This window comes from Lycium barbarum, chromosome 1 (assembly GCF_019175385.1).
Source record: "Lycium barbarum isolate Lr01 chromosome 1, ASM1917538v2, whole genome shotgun sequence".
Lineage (NCBI taxonomy): Eukaryota > Viridiplantae > Streptophyta > Magnoliopsida > Solanales > Solanaceae > Lycium > Lycium barbarum.
In genome coordinates this window covers 83,540,186-83,556,444 of record NC_083337.1, presented here as the reverse complement: position 1 = coordinate 83,556,444, position 16,259 = coordinate 83,540,186, and the positions used below count along the sequence as shown (strand labels likewise).

Sequence of the window (16,259 nt, the reverse complement as noted above, 5' to 3'; positions counted from 1 at the left end):
AACGAAATAAGTTGGAGATAGTACTCTTGAACGGTCAAGTTACCCTGCCTCAACCTCTTAAATTCCATAGCTTCTGCTTCCCAGACCTCGATAGGAATGAAGTGGTTAAGGAAAGCATCAACGAACTCGTCCCAAGTAGCAGAAGATGCATCCTCCCCTCGAGATTGTTCCCATGTCTCATACTAAATATGAGCAACATCCTGTAGCTGAAAAGTACCAAACTTTGCTGCCTTTGTCTCAGTGACATGCATAATACGAAACACTTTCTGTAGGCCATCAATATCGTTCTACGGATCCTCCTCAGCCTTAGTCCCTATGAAAGTTGGAGGTTTCATCCACAGGAATTCCTGAGTTCTTGAACTATTTGACCCACCACGAGCACCTGAGCTAGGGGCCGATTCTTGTCACTGCGCCTGGTTGGCAATGATCTGAGTAAGCAGCTAGATGGCTCCTCTAACATCCATGTCTAAAGTGTTAGGAAGTGTAGCTGTAAGAGCAGTTGGGACTACTGGTTCTGAAGCAGTTGTCTGGGTCGGAATGTCTTCTTCTTGAGCTACCTCAGTAGTAGCCCTCCGGCTAGTAGCTGTAGTATTCCTAGTGTATTTCCTTTTTGCAGGTATTTTCTGAAATACAAAATTCGCACGAGTTAGAAGGATTCCTGAAGTACTGCTCTAACTGCACGATCTAGAGTATGAAAGAAGTGAGACAATCCTGAATGTCTTGGTGGTCAACTATTTATATGTATGGGGCCCTCACACATATAAAAGTGACCCCACTGGACATGGTTTCATAGACTCCCTAAAGACACTTGAACCTAGGATCTGATACCAAGCTTTGTCATGCCCTGAACCATGGCTTGGGCGAAACACGGCACTCGGTGCCATACTGCATGTGACCGAGCGAACCACATGGCTTGCTGAATCATCAAGAGGCATATATGAGTGGAAATATAGCATAAATGTGATGAGCTTTTATAAAACATGAGATGTCATAATAATTTATGAAATACTTGTTTAAATCATAAATGCAAAAATAACATGTGTTGAGCGAAAGATGGCTAAACACCTTGCATATCTAACATAACTAAACTGACTAGTCTATGAAACTTCTAATTATGAGTCCTGACTGAAAAACGCACTTGCTGGGACAAGGCCCCCAGTATACCTTTAAATGCATAACTAATAAAATAAAGATCACTAACTAAAACCCCGAATAAGATAGGGCTCACCAATAAGCTGATACGAGCGAATTCTACTGAGCAGATATGGCATCCTGTAAATCTGTAACTGCATTGTGAAATGTAGGCCCCCGAGCAATAAAAGGGGACGTCAGCACATTGAATGTACTGGTATGTAAAGCAACTGAATGAAATAACAAGGGACATGAAAATAACATAACAGAGACTGAGCTGAAACATGAGTACATATACATATATAACATGTGTAAAGTATCGTGAGTAGGGAGAGCGGTAAATATAATCGACAACATGGTCTGGTACTTGCGTCCTACCAGCAAAACACTCATACCTTGCCAGGGACATGATATTTAATAATATTACGAAAGGATCCAGTCATTATGAGAGATCATCCTAAGCATGGATAGAGAAATCCTCATCCTACGGTGGCTACATAGTTTCAGGTTGTTTGAAGCCTTCTCGGTAATTAATGCAACTCCCAAAACATGAACATGTAAAAATAAGTGGCACTTGCTGCCCATGGTTTTCATGAATATAACTTGCTTGTACATGGATATCATGAATTATAACTTGCCTGCATGAACTTGTAAAACATGTATAGTATTTTCTTGAAAATAGCATTATATATCATAAAATAGCATGCATGAACCCATGGAATGAGATATATAGGTTTTTCATAGATTACGGACAGATTCTTTATAATCATAAATAAATATTAAGAACTCAATGATGGAATTATAACAATTCATACACAATATAATCATGGACATGGACCTAGGGTTGTTTTGAGCATGGTATAGAAACCCTAGTTTTCGTAAAGATTCATACTTTATGGATTAAGAGGCGTGGGGAAGAACAATGATGTTCCCACACGTAGATAGTAACTCCACATACCTGATAATTCTCCAAAACTTGAATTAAAGACTTGAACTTTGAAGAAAATTTCCAAAATCTTGAATTCTTGAACCTTGAGATGGGTTTTCTTGAAAACCCTAGGTTAGGAATGATGATTTCTTATTTAAATTACAAGGATATATATATATTAGAATTAATTTGGAATAATTAGAGTAGGCTTACCTTGGTGTTCTTGATGATGGGAGAGGGTAGGAGGTCATTCCAGGGCTTAGGGATGTGAAGAATAAAGTGAAAAAGCCTTAAAAAGAAGTTTTAAAATTGCTGTCGGACCTATTTTATGCCCCATTTTACAGACTGTAAACGTTTTATGGTGCTTAGATCCCACCGTAAATCAATTACAGTGATTTGGGCTTTCTGGACCAGTTTTACGGCCCAAATCTACCCGTAGATTCCACCGTAAATCAGCAGAACACTATTTTAGTAAAACGGACATAACTTCTTGTACAGATGTCTGTTTGACCTCAATAATATACCATTGGAAAGATATTTCAAAGATCTACAACTTTCAAAAAATTTCCCAAATTCCTTACAGATTTTTCCGTATACTCATTTTAATTGAGACATGGTGCAAACTCACTTGAAAACACGCTCTGTAGGGTAGCTTCTGACTTTCCTTTGCTCAAGGAATCTTCTCATGTCTTGATTGGGTTTCAAGCACCATTTATACACTACTCAAATTGGGTTCGGTATACCCCCGTCTTACGAGTCAAATCTTAGCTCGAATGCACGAGGTGTTACACATCTTATGACTTTGTTCCTTCAAGGTGAGAAGTGTTCATGATGACGGTTCCATAATAATAATCCAATGAGTTTAGGAACAGGTTCTTAAGGAATGTTTTATAGGACATGAATAGAGTGCTAGCAGAGGATCTCTAATGAGGTATTTAATGTTTGAAGAGATGTTCATGTTGTATATTAGGAATTGGTTATATTCTAATCAAGTGGGAAAAAGTATTAATAGCCTAAGCAGTGGTTATAAGTCTTATGTGATTATGTAGACCCTACGGGTTTAAGTGATGACCACGGGAAGTTTATAGAGATTACTTGTAGACATTTAGTTATGATGTTGATTATAATTACCACTGCTCTACGACCAGTCGGGCAGATGTTACCACCGTGCTACGGCCGGTTGGGCAGATATGTGTTTACCACCATGCTACGGCTGGTTGGGCAGTTATTACCACCGAGCTACGGCCGGTTGGGCAGTTACCACTGATCAGTCGGGCAGTTGCGCTCTATCATCGGGCGATAATCAGACGGGCAGTTATTACCACCGTGCTACGGCCGGTCGAGCAGTTACCACTGATCAGTTGGGTAGTTAGCACTAGGAGAGTAAGTAAGTCAGAGATACAGTATTGTCCATAGATGCAGTTAAAGATATGAGAGTATTAAGAGACATGCGTACTAGATTCTCATCGGTAAGTCAGAAGTGCCAGGTTGATTCTTATCCTCTTTCTTTGCAGCATATGTTGATTATATTACATTTCCACCTTAAATACTCGGTACATTATTCGTACTGATTTCCCTTCTTGTGGTCGCTGCGTTCATGCCCGCAGGTGTAGACAGACGGGACGAGGATCTACCATAGTAGGCTGCTTTCAGGTACCAGTTTTGATTGGTGGGCTCCATTTCTTCCTAGAGCATTGCCGAGTCTGGGTCTATATATATATACATAACTTATGTTAAGGGTATGTCAGGGGCCCTGTCCCGACTTGTATACTTCAGTCATGTTCATAGAGGCTTTGCAGACAGTTCCTGTGTACAACTTAGTTATATTATGTCGGTTGTTATGTTGGCGTCATGGGTCCACTGCACATATATTTTTGCATGATATTATGTTCATATTTAGCCCTTAGCCGTATTTTTACCATTCAAGACATGAAGGCTGCAAGTTATAAGTTGGTTCGCTTGGTTCCTGTAGGGTGCCGGGTGCTAATCACGCCTTACCAAGGGTGGGGTGTGATACTGTCTACCTTCGTGCTATTCACTCAATTTGTTAAAATGTATGAACAATAATGATTTATCTTTTTTGCCACATTTCTGTGGAGGATTTGATCAAAATCATCCTTATAGTTTCCGCACAAATTTTACAACATCCTTGTGATATCTCACTTAATTGAAAACATCCTTTAAGTTTGTAAAAGTTAACCAAAACATCCCTTTGTTAAATAAACCATCCACCTTTATCGGAACTTTTATTTCTCACGTGACCCCTCTTCTTTTTGTGCTCCTTTTATCAGAGTCTTCCTCCTTCCTTCTTGGGTGAAGCTTCTTCCTTTAATTCATTGGACACACAAGGATGGTACTATTACCTTTCTCCGTTCTTTTGAACATTACATGGCATAATTGCCTACGAGACAAATTTGACAGAGATTTCTATTTGAAAATGGAACCTTTATTTCTCCTATTCTTGGTCAAGGAACAGTAATTCATAGAGTTTCATATATTTCAGGTGCAGGATATGTGGACGCTTTAATCAAAGTATTTAAAGTAAAACAAATTATATTTTTACAGCCAAGAATATCATATGAAACAGATTTTTTGTCAAAAGTCAAATAACATGCAGAAAAATATAAGAAAATAATCCTCCCACGTTAAAGAAAGAATTACAAGACCAACTCTCCAATTTTTGAAAACAGTTTGAATAAGTATTCAAGATTCAAATTTAAAAACAAAAACAAAGATTATAAAAGTTACAAGACAAAAAAAGTAGTCGTTAATCTAATAGAGATGATTAAAGGATATGAAAAGAAGACGTGGGAAAGAGAGATTGGAGGTTAGGATTTGCAAAGGCATATTCTTTTGCCTAAAGCTCCTCGGATATATGCTGCAGGAGTTCTTTTCAATTCTAGTCGACTGGATTCAAGACTCCTAGAATAGAAAAGTAAAATGGAGGTCACGTGAGGAAAAACGTTTCGTTAGAGGTGGATGAAATATTTAACAGAAGGATGTTATTGGTTAAGTTTGGCAAACTTAAAAGATGCTTTCCGTTAAGTGAGACACTATAAGGATGTAGTGAAAATTATGGGGAAACTATAAGGATGATTTTGGTTAAGTGAGACATTTCTGTGTTTATAATTAAGTGTTTAAAAAGGCAGGGGCGTAAGGCGGAGCGTTTTACATATGTCTCGGTGAGGCGTAAGCCCCGAGACACGGGGCGTAAGCCCCATGGGTATTTAATTTTTTGTATCTCATAAAATAATATAATTATAATAAATATTTTTAAATAGGTAATATTACATAAAAAATAAAAGAATAGTGTATATATATAACCTTACAAGTATAAACAATACAATGAAATAAAAGCTATTATGAAATGCAAATCAACTCTAACATCTTAACTTTCAAACAATGAAAAATCACAATTTGTTAAAACAATATTACTATCATTCTATTCATTGTATCTCCCTATAAACAACTTTATCAGTATTATAATTGAAACGTAACTCCTTCATTAATAAAAATAAAATTACTTTCAAATAGAGAAATAATAAAATATGATAATTTGATACATAGGACAAAAGACCAATGACAAGTGAAAATTCACAATTCGGTTATGTTTTTTTAAAAGAAATATTAAGTGATATTCACCCTCACGATGTTCTCATATAATAAATATGCAATACTACGACTTGTTATTTGAGTTATACCCAATCTTCTTATTTCGGTAAATGAAAAATTATTAAGTATCAATCATTTGTTAAAAATTTATGAGGGTCAACGGTTTTAATTAAGGAATTTAACATATAATTGTGTAAGAACTGTTAGGCGAGTCCCGAGCGTTGGGCGTTAGACGTGTTTAGGGCGAACAATCGGGCGCTTAGGGCGTAAGCCTCGCAGGAATTAAGCTCCGCACGTGAGCCCTGGGGCATTTTGCTAGTGCCCCGCCCCGGGGCGAGCCCCGAGGCGAGTCCCAGAACTGCCTTTTAAAACACTGGTATAATTTAACATTTTTGTGTGTATAATTTAACATGCATAGGTTGAGCGTGGCGTGGGATGGCAAACAGTGGCGGAATCAAGATTTCCGCCGAGGGGGTTCAAAATATAAAAAAGTAAACATACGAAGAATCCTAAGGGGGTTCAACATATACTATATATACATAAAAAATAATTTTAACCTTGTAAAACCAGTGTTTTTTCCGCCGAGGGGGTTCGGATGAACACCCTCGGCTCTATGTGACTCCGCCACTGATGGCAAATATGTCTTTTTCAAACTTGAGAATTTTGAGTCCTTATTATGGGGATAGGAGGTGGAGGATATCTGAAGGGATTTGTAGGAAGGAGGTCGATTTGAGACATATAGAAGTTTTAAGTAATTGCTTCAGAGCAAAGGAAAAATAGCACCTATTGCTAGAGCAAAAAACTGATTGTAATTCCCTCATTCTTAATTCTTCCCATGGACCACATCACAAAGCACCGGTACCATTACATTCATGCATAACTTCCATGCTAAGGTTAGACCATTAAATGATATCATCACTTTTATTTGCATAGACTATGAACTACAGATTGCTTGAAATCAAAGTATATATTGGTTAACAGCGGTAAACTAGAAATGATAGGTTAAGCAACTAGGAAGAAGTGTACCGAATGAAATTTGTTCGATCTAGCATGCTGGAATATCAATCACCTAAAATGACCATAGGCCTATGAGTGTACACTTAGGCCATGATTCGTATTTTGATGGAAAACATCTCCTATTTGAATCAAGCTTATCAAGACATGCTTCCTTTTCGGACAGACAGAAAGGGAAAACGGTGAAAATTCTCAATGTGAACTGTGAAACAACCCATCATTTCCCCATAGAAAACTGTTAGTTAGATTGGAGAAATTCTCTTTATTCTGTTTCCCCGGTTATTGTGTATTTATGTGAAGATTACACCATAGATGCGGATCACTTTGGATTAAGTAACTCTTTCTAGATGCAGCTCACTTTGGACTAAATAACTAACCGGTGTGGTATCATGACAATCTCGGGATAAGTTGCTTATATCTAGCGACATTCTTCCATTTGTTTACTCGTCCCTTACCAAAACCATCCTCCAGAAAAGTAAACGACAAAAATGAAAAGGAAATATGAGTTGCAACAGTCAAGATTGTTGTGTTTTGCATCTTTTTTTCTTCTTCTTTGGCAATGCTAATATAAATGTTATGCTTTAGCTAGGAAAACCTCATAAGGAAGTCTTTGTCACGACCCAGCCAGGGGCTGTGACGGGTACCCGGGGCTAACCACCGAGCACCGCTCGTGCCATCACTTATTACTTACTAGCAATCATTTATCCGATTCATGCTTTATTTATAACAAAATCCATTTTCATTTAGAAACGAAATGCTTTTAGACATACGAGCCCTTAGGCTAGCAAAATAATATACATACATATATATATATATATATATATATATATATATATATATATATATATAATGACCATGCCATAAAACCACACGACCCACGTCGAGTATCTACGAGCCTCTAAGAGATGACATCTAGAACTGTACACAAATGAATCATCATATGCACCTCCGGGACAATGGAGGGATTCCAATCAGCTAGCAGCCTCTAAGAATCCGGAGCAAGATCTCCTCCCTGTCTACCTGTGGGCATGAACACAGCGTCCATAGAAAAAGGACGTCAGTACGAATATTGTACTAAGTATGTAAGGCAGGAATGAAATAAACAAACATAATAGAAAGATCATGGGTCATGGGACAAAGATATAGCCTGTACACATGTCATAGGCAATCGTATTACTATCATATTTCACATTTTACACAATCATAGCACACATGTTATCACATCCCATACATCATCACGTACGTCATCATATACATCATCACATCATAATCTGTATCGTTACCCGCGTCCGGGTAACCCTCACATGCCGCCCACTAGAGGTGATCATGCCCGGCCCTCTCGGCTCGGTGTAAACATCGCAGCCCACATTAGCGGTGACATGCCCGGCCTTATAGGCGCGGTGGAATCATATCATCACGACATCAATCATAACACGTCATTATTATACATCTCAAGCCATAGCATCATGTTCTCATTTCTTAGTGTTCCATGTATCCCATAGTGTTACAAGTTAGCATCGCTTATCATCTTATTGTCATAACATACATTAGCATTAAGAGCATTCATTAGGCTTTAAGACAACCATACTATGTCGGGTGACGTAAGGCCGTGAACCCCCGATTGTATTATGGACATTTATGAGTATCATGCCTCGCCTTGAAGGGAAGAAAACGTAAGGCGAGTGTTAACAATAATAGCATCATTAACATTGTAGGAACATCATGCCACAATTTCTTGAGTCCCTAGACTCTAGCTCATTATCATCACTATCATGCTCATAGGGGATTTAATATATAGAAGGACACTTAAGCTTCATCTTATAGAAGGATTTGTGGAAAGCTTGAAGGATTCATGCCTTTTGAAAGAAGAGTTAAGCCTCACATACCTTTGTCGTTTAAGCAATTTAGCGTTTGCTTATTCTCCTTCAATGTCACGCCTCTACCTTCAAAAGAGGATTCGTATGATCGTTAGTTAACCAACTATAAGAACGTACTACTATTTCTAGAGAAAATTGGGCAGCACTTCCTTTGTTTATACTACTTTTCCTGTATTCCATATCAACTCCCAATCACCCACAATAACAATCACAATATAGCAAATCACAATTATCATTCATATACAATGGCCATGATCCACCATTTCTCTTCCTTTTTCCCCACATTTATGGTTTTAGGTTCACTATCGTATTTTCCCATGTATCACACTTATCTCATGGTCTACATGTCATTTATAACATATTCATACCCACAACACACTAACATTCATGATTCAATTCAACTACCACTCACTCATGACACTATTCACTCTTGAATGACCCATTTGCTATGTTCTTCTACAATTCGGGTATCTTATCCTTCCAATACCTTAAACAACATAAAATGGTCACGAAACTTACCTTGGATGATGGTTGAACAAGTCTTGAGTGGAGTTCTCCCTCTTCCACCAAAACCCTATCTCACCTCTCTTGGTTTCCTTTGAAGAAGATGAGCTTTACTTGAGTTTCATACACTTTGATTCATGGATTATGTGTTATTGATCTTAGTTTCCCTTGGATTTCTCTTGTAGTGGAAGAGTAGAGAGTCTTCTAGATGGTTCTTGAAGAGTGGAGAGTGAATGAAATGAAAAATGAAATGAAAGAGTCCGTTATATTAAAATACCAAAAGCTGGCCGACCATCTTTATACGGACCAACATACGGTCGTATAATATTTACTGACCGTATGTTGGGACCGTATATTTGGTCCAGTGAACCTTGGTGTTCTGGGCTGGATCTACGGACTGGGCATACGGTCCGTATATATTATACGGCCAGTATGTCTGGCCGTATGTTGTCCAGTTCTCCGGAACTTATTTTTGTCGACTCGTTTGATCTCCGATCCTTATGGAACTTTCTTAACACTTGTTTAACACTTCAATACCTATCTAAAGGACGTTTTTTCTTATCCCTAAGACCTCCTTATGCCATCACCAAATCGTTGCTTGTTATTCTTATCCGATACACAACGTGTGATTCATCTTCCTTGGCAACTTTCTCTCATTGCATCGTATGCCTTTAGAATCTCGTCGAGGGTCAGCTACGACTCTTTATTGCTTGTCAAAACATCGCATACGCTACGCTCTTGGTTAGCTTATTCACTGTACATATACGGGGGATTTTCCAAGGTGTAACAGTCTTCTTTAAAATTGTTCTTGCACAAGTGTTAAGGAGTAAGGACATGCAGGCTGCAGCTAAACTGCAACAAGGATAACCCATATGAATGTGCCTCTCTCTCTCTCTCGTCTTGGATTATAATGTAGGGATTTATATGGTATTTATTGGAAAATATTCTTCCTGTTTGGAAATTGTTTATTGTATTATGGAGTTCTATGTTACTCATTGAGCATACCTTTTTTATTTTCTCAAAACTGATTGAATGCCTTAAGAAGGAAAGAAAAGGAACCCACTGGGGAACAAAGACATTCAATTATGCCATCAGGTTGTTGACTTGGTGAAATGATTTAATCTGTTTATTATCCTGGATAATTTGTGATATATCAGAGATGGCTTGCTTGCTAAAAGTAGCAGCAATATATGACAGGGCACTTGATTTTGGGCTCAAAAAGAATCTTATGCTTTTATTATCTTTCCTTCTGTACCATCTGCTGATTTATAAAAAATAACTTACTGCAAAAGTAGGCTTGACAGCTGAGAAGCTTAGCATGGACTCTGACTCATCACTCATTAGATTTGAAACCTCTATGAAAAGCTATGCACCGTGACTATATTTAATCGATCAGTGGTGGAAACTTGCGAGTGGCATGCTTCCTACATGAAGGAGAAAATTGGTCTGCGAGTGCTTTCTTTTTTAATTTTATAAAAATAAAATATATTTTCCACTTTTTCGTTGGAGAAACAACTATTGGGGAAATTGCCAAGCACAATTCTAATGTCCACACCCTCTCTTTAACCGACAATGGGTTTGCCACACATCTTGGCAATGCCAGTCAATTTCTAAAGTATGTAATGTTATTTTTTATGACCTTTACTGTGTGTGAATAGTCATAGATGTGAGTTTTTAGTGCACAGTATTTTTTTGGGTATTTGATGGAATTGCCTTGATAATGTTTTGTGAATGAGAAAGAGAGAGAGAGACAATCATATCTGTTTCAGATAGTATTGCTTAAATTCCGGGTCGTTACTTTTATTGCATCTTTGTTAGTACATAATATATCTAGTTCTGATGGTTTCTTAAAGTAACAATATGTTGAAAGTGCAGGTCAACAAAGAGATTGAGCAATGCTATGAATTAATGCACAGGCTTGATCGCGGTGTTGTGGATTTGGGATCTTCAAGGATGGGTCCTGGACATCCACACTACATAAAAACCTTAGAATTGGGGAGCAAGGTTAGTCAGCTTTTTCCAAGTCTAGATCAAAGGAATAGAAAAAGAAAGATGAACTAGCTTGTATCCAACTATTTGAGGAGAATGGGTAAACTTTTCTATAATTTAGTTCCGAAAGATTCCTTCATCCGCTGGGCTTTTCTAAATACTAAATGTTCGGCAGATTCAGACCTCTTAGATTGTACGACATGGTCAGGGGCTGGGCCGGGATTAATGGATGCTGCCATGCAAGGTGCTCTACAAGCCGGGAAGTCCGTTGGTGGGTTCAAGATAGGTACAGAAGAAGGGGAATTGACGGCTACAAATTTTCATCCATACTTACCATCAGAAAGTTATCTTACATGCTGGTAAGGACAGCATCTGTAACACCTCGTATCATTAGAGCTCTAGTGGAAAAACTGAAGGTTTGAACGTTTTCCGAAAATGGTTGACAGGCTTACTTAGGGAAACCATAAATCCTTGATTAGTTGGTAATTTGGGAAAGTACCCTTAATAAAAGTTGTAGTACGTAGAAATACCTTTCTAAAGATATAAGGACCAGGCCAATCAGAGATCGGAGCAAGGAGATATGATCGTTTCATGAAAGTTGTAACCCTTTGAAATAGCTTTCCAACGGTATATTGTGGAGTCTAAACAGAGCTATGTACAAGATGTTATGTCCATTTTACCGAACACTGCATAGAACCAACACAAGTCGCTTTTCGGGGCAACTGAGGGCGCGTGCAATGGCCCCGCGTCACAGGCCGATCGCATTAAAACACCCTGTCTGAATATTGACCTGCAGGGGGGCGTGCGCTGCATGTGCATCGCGGGCCCATCACATAACAGGTCGGGTTTCGGGTCAAAAGTCGGGATTTCGCGTTTTAAGTTATATTTCAGCTTAGGGTTTATTTCCCTAACACCCCTAGTCACGAAAAATCACCCTAAAGTCAGAGGGAACACGTCTCAAGCCTCAAGAACCCTCCAAGGTAAGTTTTATCATGATTCTAGGTTGAATTCAAGTCCCTAATCTCTTTCTAACTTGAGTAAACCCTTCTAATCGATAGAGTTGTGAGTGAAACATTATTGTTAGGCGTGGAAACCCTAGAACTCGAATTCAAGAGGATTGAACGTAAAAAAGGTAATGCTTCTACAGTCTAATCATTCATAATAGTGAATTGATGAGTTCTTGGGAGAATAGTAAATGGGTTTAGTAAAGAGAATTACACGAATTATAGTAGAGTTTTGGATTGTTGACTTGAGATTGTTATAATCATATGGGAGATGGAGAATGATGTTAATTACACCTAATTGAGATTGTAGAATCACCTAGAAGTAATAGAATGAGAATTGGGTGAAGAAACACTATTAATGGAGATTGTGGAGCTTTATGCCCATTAAGTGTTTGATAAAATGCTTAGATGACCAAAAGCATGAATATTATTGCTAATATAGAATCCCTTTGACATGTATTGATATAGATCAAAGTTCAAAGGGTTGACGAACATTGTATTGCGCTCAAAGGCTGGAATTAAGGTATGTGAGGCTAACTATCTACGTTAGGGAATATTCATGATTCTCCCTACGCCTCATTCTTCATACTTGTCAGTAATTTGAGTCAGAATATAGTTTAGCCCTAGTTTCATGATATGATATAGAACTGTTATCTTTTAGGGTTGCAGTTACAGAATTCGTTCATGGTTGTCACTTTGAACATCATGAACTCAACACATAATCTTTATAGACTTATGCATTGTTATCACATGCGTCTCAGTCAGTGTATAACCAGTTATTTACATGAGTCCCATAATCAGAAACAATTATCATGCTATCAGCTATAGCCAGTCTCAGTCTTGTAAATTGTTAATGTTGAACACCCGTATCTGTATTTTTGGGCCCTAGGCCACACTTTATGCATACGTATTGCTTGGGCCTGAGGCCACAGTTTTTGTGCACATTATTTGGGCCCTAGGACACAATTATATTTACAGTTTTACAGGTGATTATTCATCCAGAACAGGGAGTACTTCAGCTTCTTGCTTTCCTGTTTAACTCAGTTTCAGTTCCCGTATTTTATTGCTTCAATTGTTTTACATACCAGTACAATTCAAATGTATTGATGTCCCTTTTTATTGCTTGGGGGCCTGCATATCGCGATGCAGGTAACGACATACAGATTGACGATCCAGCTACTTAGGAGTGTTCGTATCAGCTACTGTGGTGAGCCCTAGTTTCCTTCAGGGCGATATCAGTCATGCAGTTCTTACAGCTTTCTAGACAGTTACCTTTTTGTATTCATTAGAGGCTTCATAGACACAGTCCAGATAGTCAGATATTTGTTATGTTAGCCTTTTAGACAGTTATACTCAGTCGTTCAGTTGTTTTGGTTTAGCCATGTTGGCTACTTTTAGATATGTTCAAATTGTCTAAGTATTTCCACATTATGATATTTCAGTCAGGCCTTTAGTTAATCAGCATGTGTTAGTTTTATTTTAGAAATTAGTTATGTTTTGGTATCACATGTTGATTTAGTCAGCCAGTTGGTTTGCCCGGTCACTTGCAGTTAGGCACCGGGTGCCGTGTTACGTCCAGGCCCAGGTTTGGGGCGTGACAGCATCAGATACATGATATTTCTTATGTTCTTAGGGGTCGTTTAGTTGTTGGTTTGAGTTATGCAGTTAGTAGTTATGCAGGTTTTAGTTATTCCATCTACAGTTCTACCCTGCATAAAATAATACATAGATTTTCTCATAACTTATACATGAATCAGTTATGCGGGATTGTAAGCAGGTAACCAAACACCAGTGGTGTGCCGAATTTTATACATAGCAATTAAAATGCTACCAAACATGCTACTAGTTTATTAAATGAATAATTCTCTTCCTAACTAGCAACCAAACGATCCCTTATAGCTTCTTGAGTTCATCAATTGTAGTATACTCATCGACAAGGAATCACGGGTTGGTAGATGCTGTTGTGAGATGTCGAAGCTCTGAAAGGACAGCTGTTGTTGCCCTTCTCGGAGGAATTGGTACCCTTGACGAGGTTTTTGAGATTATGGCTTTGATTCAACTCGAACGAATTGGATCTCTATTTCCTGTTCCTTTGCTTCTAATGAACTATGACTCATTTTATTCCAATTTACTAGAGTTCCTCAATTATTGTGAGAAGTGGGCCACTGTCTCTAAGGGTGAGGTTGCATCATTTGTGGAAAGTTTATAACAACAACTCAAAAGCTTTGGATAACTTGGCTGAACTTTATATGGCCTTTCTCCTATAAGGGCCAGTAGAAAAGATTCTGAATCATCAGAATATAGAAGTTTATCATGACAGTTATCATCCATCAGCTATGGGAAAAGGTTCAAGATTTTGTTTCATCAGCAATTTTTATTTCTTATTCTGCCCTCTAAAGTTGCCATTTCTGGTTATGTTGTAACATGTCTTTTTGCTGAAGTTGAACATACATCTTGAGATCAACGTTAAACCGAAGTGCGGACTTTGACTTTCTTCTATCCATAAGATGCTAGTAGGAAACTCAATTCAATTACCATCACAGATACATTTACGGGTTGTTTGGTTCAAGGATAATTTATGCAGGTATTTTAATATTAAGGATCATAATATCGAGACTAATAATTACCGGATTTTTAGTACACATACGTTTTTTTATTGGATGACTAGTGGATATTTATGCTCGTCGTGTTCTTTATATGGACATCCAGAGGGTAGGAATTCATTCCCTTGACTTGTATTGGAGAGTTTGACTCTCAAAACTTAAATAAAGGGTTGCTGAATTAGCCTATTTCTTACTTGTACCAATTGAAGTATTTGGAAAAGAGAAGTGAAACCATTCGACGGAGTTAGAAAAGATTTCACTGCTCATAGTAAGATTGGTCTCTTCTCTTCTTCTCCTCGTATAGCAAATAAAATAAGCCATTTTTTAAGAGTAAGAGCTATTAGCAAGAATGAATTTGAATCAATCAAGTATTAATGCACTAATCATGAAAGAGCCATAGTATTTTTAGGCTTGTAAAGAAATTTGGCAACATTTGGCTTGTATTGGGCTGATTTATAGTCCGCCCAACATAACCCATTGCCAAGAAAAACTTACACAAATAGCTACATTTTATAAGCCCCTAACATAATATAACTATAAGTTTCCAATTTACAAACGGTAGCTACATTTTAAGTGTTACACGTGTATTTCTCTGTATTTAAATATAGAGGAATACATGTATCCTAAAACAGAGTGGAGTAAAAATGGGCATAATATTTGGAACAGAATATATTAAAAAAGGGAAGTCAAATCAAATCTACCATAATTCACTCTGTTCATACAACATACTTGGTCTAACCACCGCTTTGTAGAACTTGCCTTTATATTTTTATGGCACCTTCTTGTTACATGAAAAACCTTCATTTCATCCATACTGCATCAATACGACATGTGACATCATGGTCAATCTCCCCACTATCTTGGATAATAGAACCTGGTTACTTGAAACTTCCTCTCTTTTGAATGGTCTGGGTATCAAGCCTCACTTCAATGTCAATCTCATGCGTTCGTCAATGAACTTATATTCCAAGTATTTTGTCTTGGTCCTGCTCAACCTGAACCCTTTAAGCTCCAGAGTTTGTCTTTAAACATCCAGCTTAGCGTTAACTTTGTTATGGCCAACAGCCAGATGTTATGGCCTAGTTACGTTTATGTGTCCAACGTTGATGGAGCGAGAATAATGGTCAAAGTAGTGGAGTAGGCAAAGTTGTTATGACCGTTAAGTTTGATACTTTTGCCAATCCATTGGCAAAAGTACCTTAGTTGACTTGTTTTATCATCCTCAATGGGTCGTATGATTAGACTGTAAATTTTATTTTGATTGTTGAATTAGGCTTGAAAAGAAATTTGGCAACACTTTCTATAGTTTTTGCTGTTCAAGCATTTTTGTAATGCTCCTCATTCATTGCTCAACCTTCTCATTAGGGGTGCCAAATAAGGCTCAAAAATTTATGGACCGTCCAAACTTTTATGGATTGAGCGCTAGATAATTTCGTATTTGACTGATTTTTAGTCCACCCAACATAACCCATTGCCAAATTGTTCTCTATTTTAGCTAAATTCTAGTCCAATTTGTTAAAATATGTCTTTCGTGGATGTCCCCATTTTTAGTACAGTTACATATTAAAAGAAAAAAAAAAGGTCTTTGTTGCTTCTT

The 16,259-nt window shown here is 37.8% G+C and overlaps 1 pseudogene; it reads left to right on the top strand.

Moving 5' to 3' along the window:
• Nucleotides 1-444: 444 nt before the first annotated feature.
• On the top strand, nt 445-14,376 carry LOC132612697 (uncharacterized; annotated as a pseudogene).
• The last annotated feature ends 1,883 nt before the right edge of the window (nt 14,377-16,259 follow it).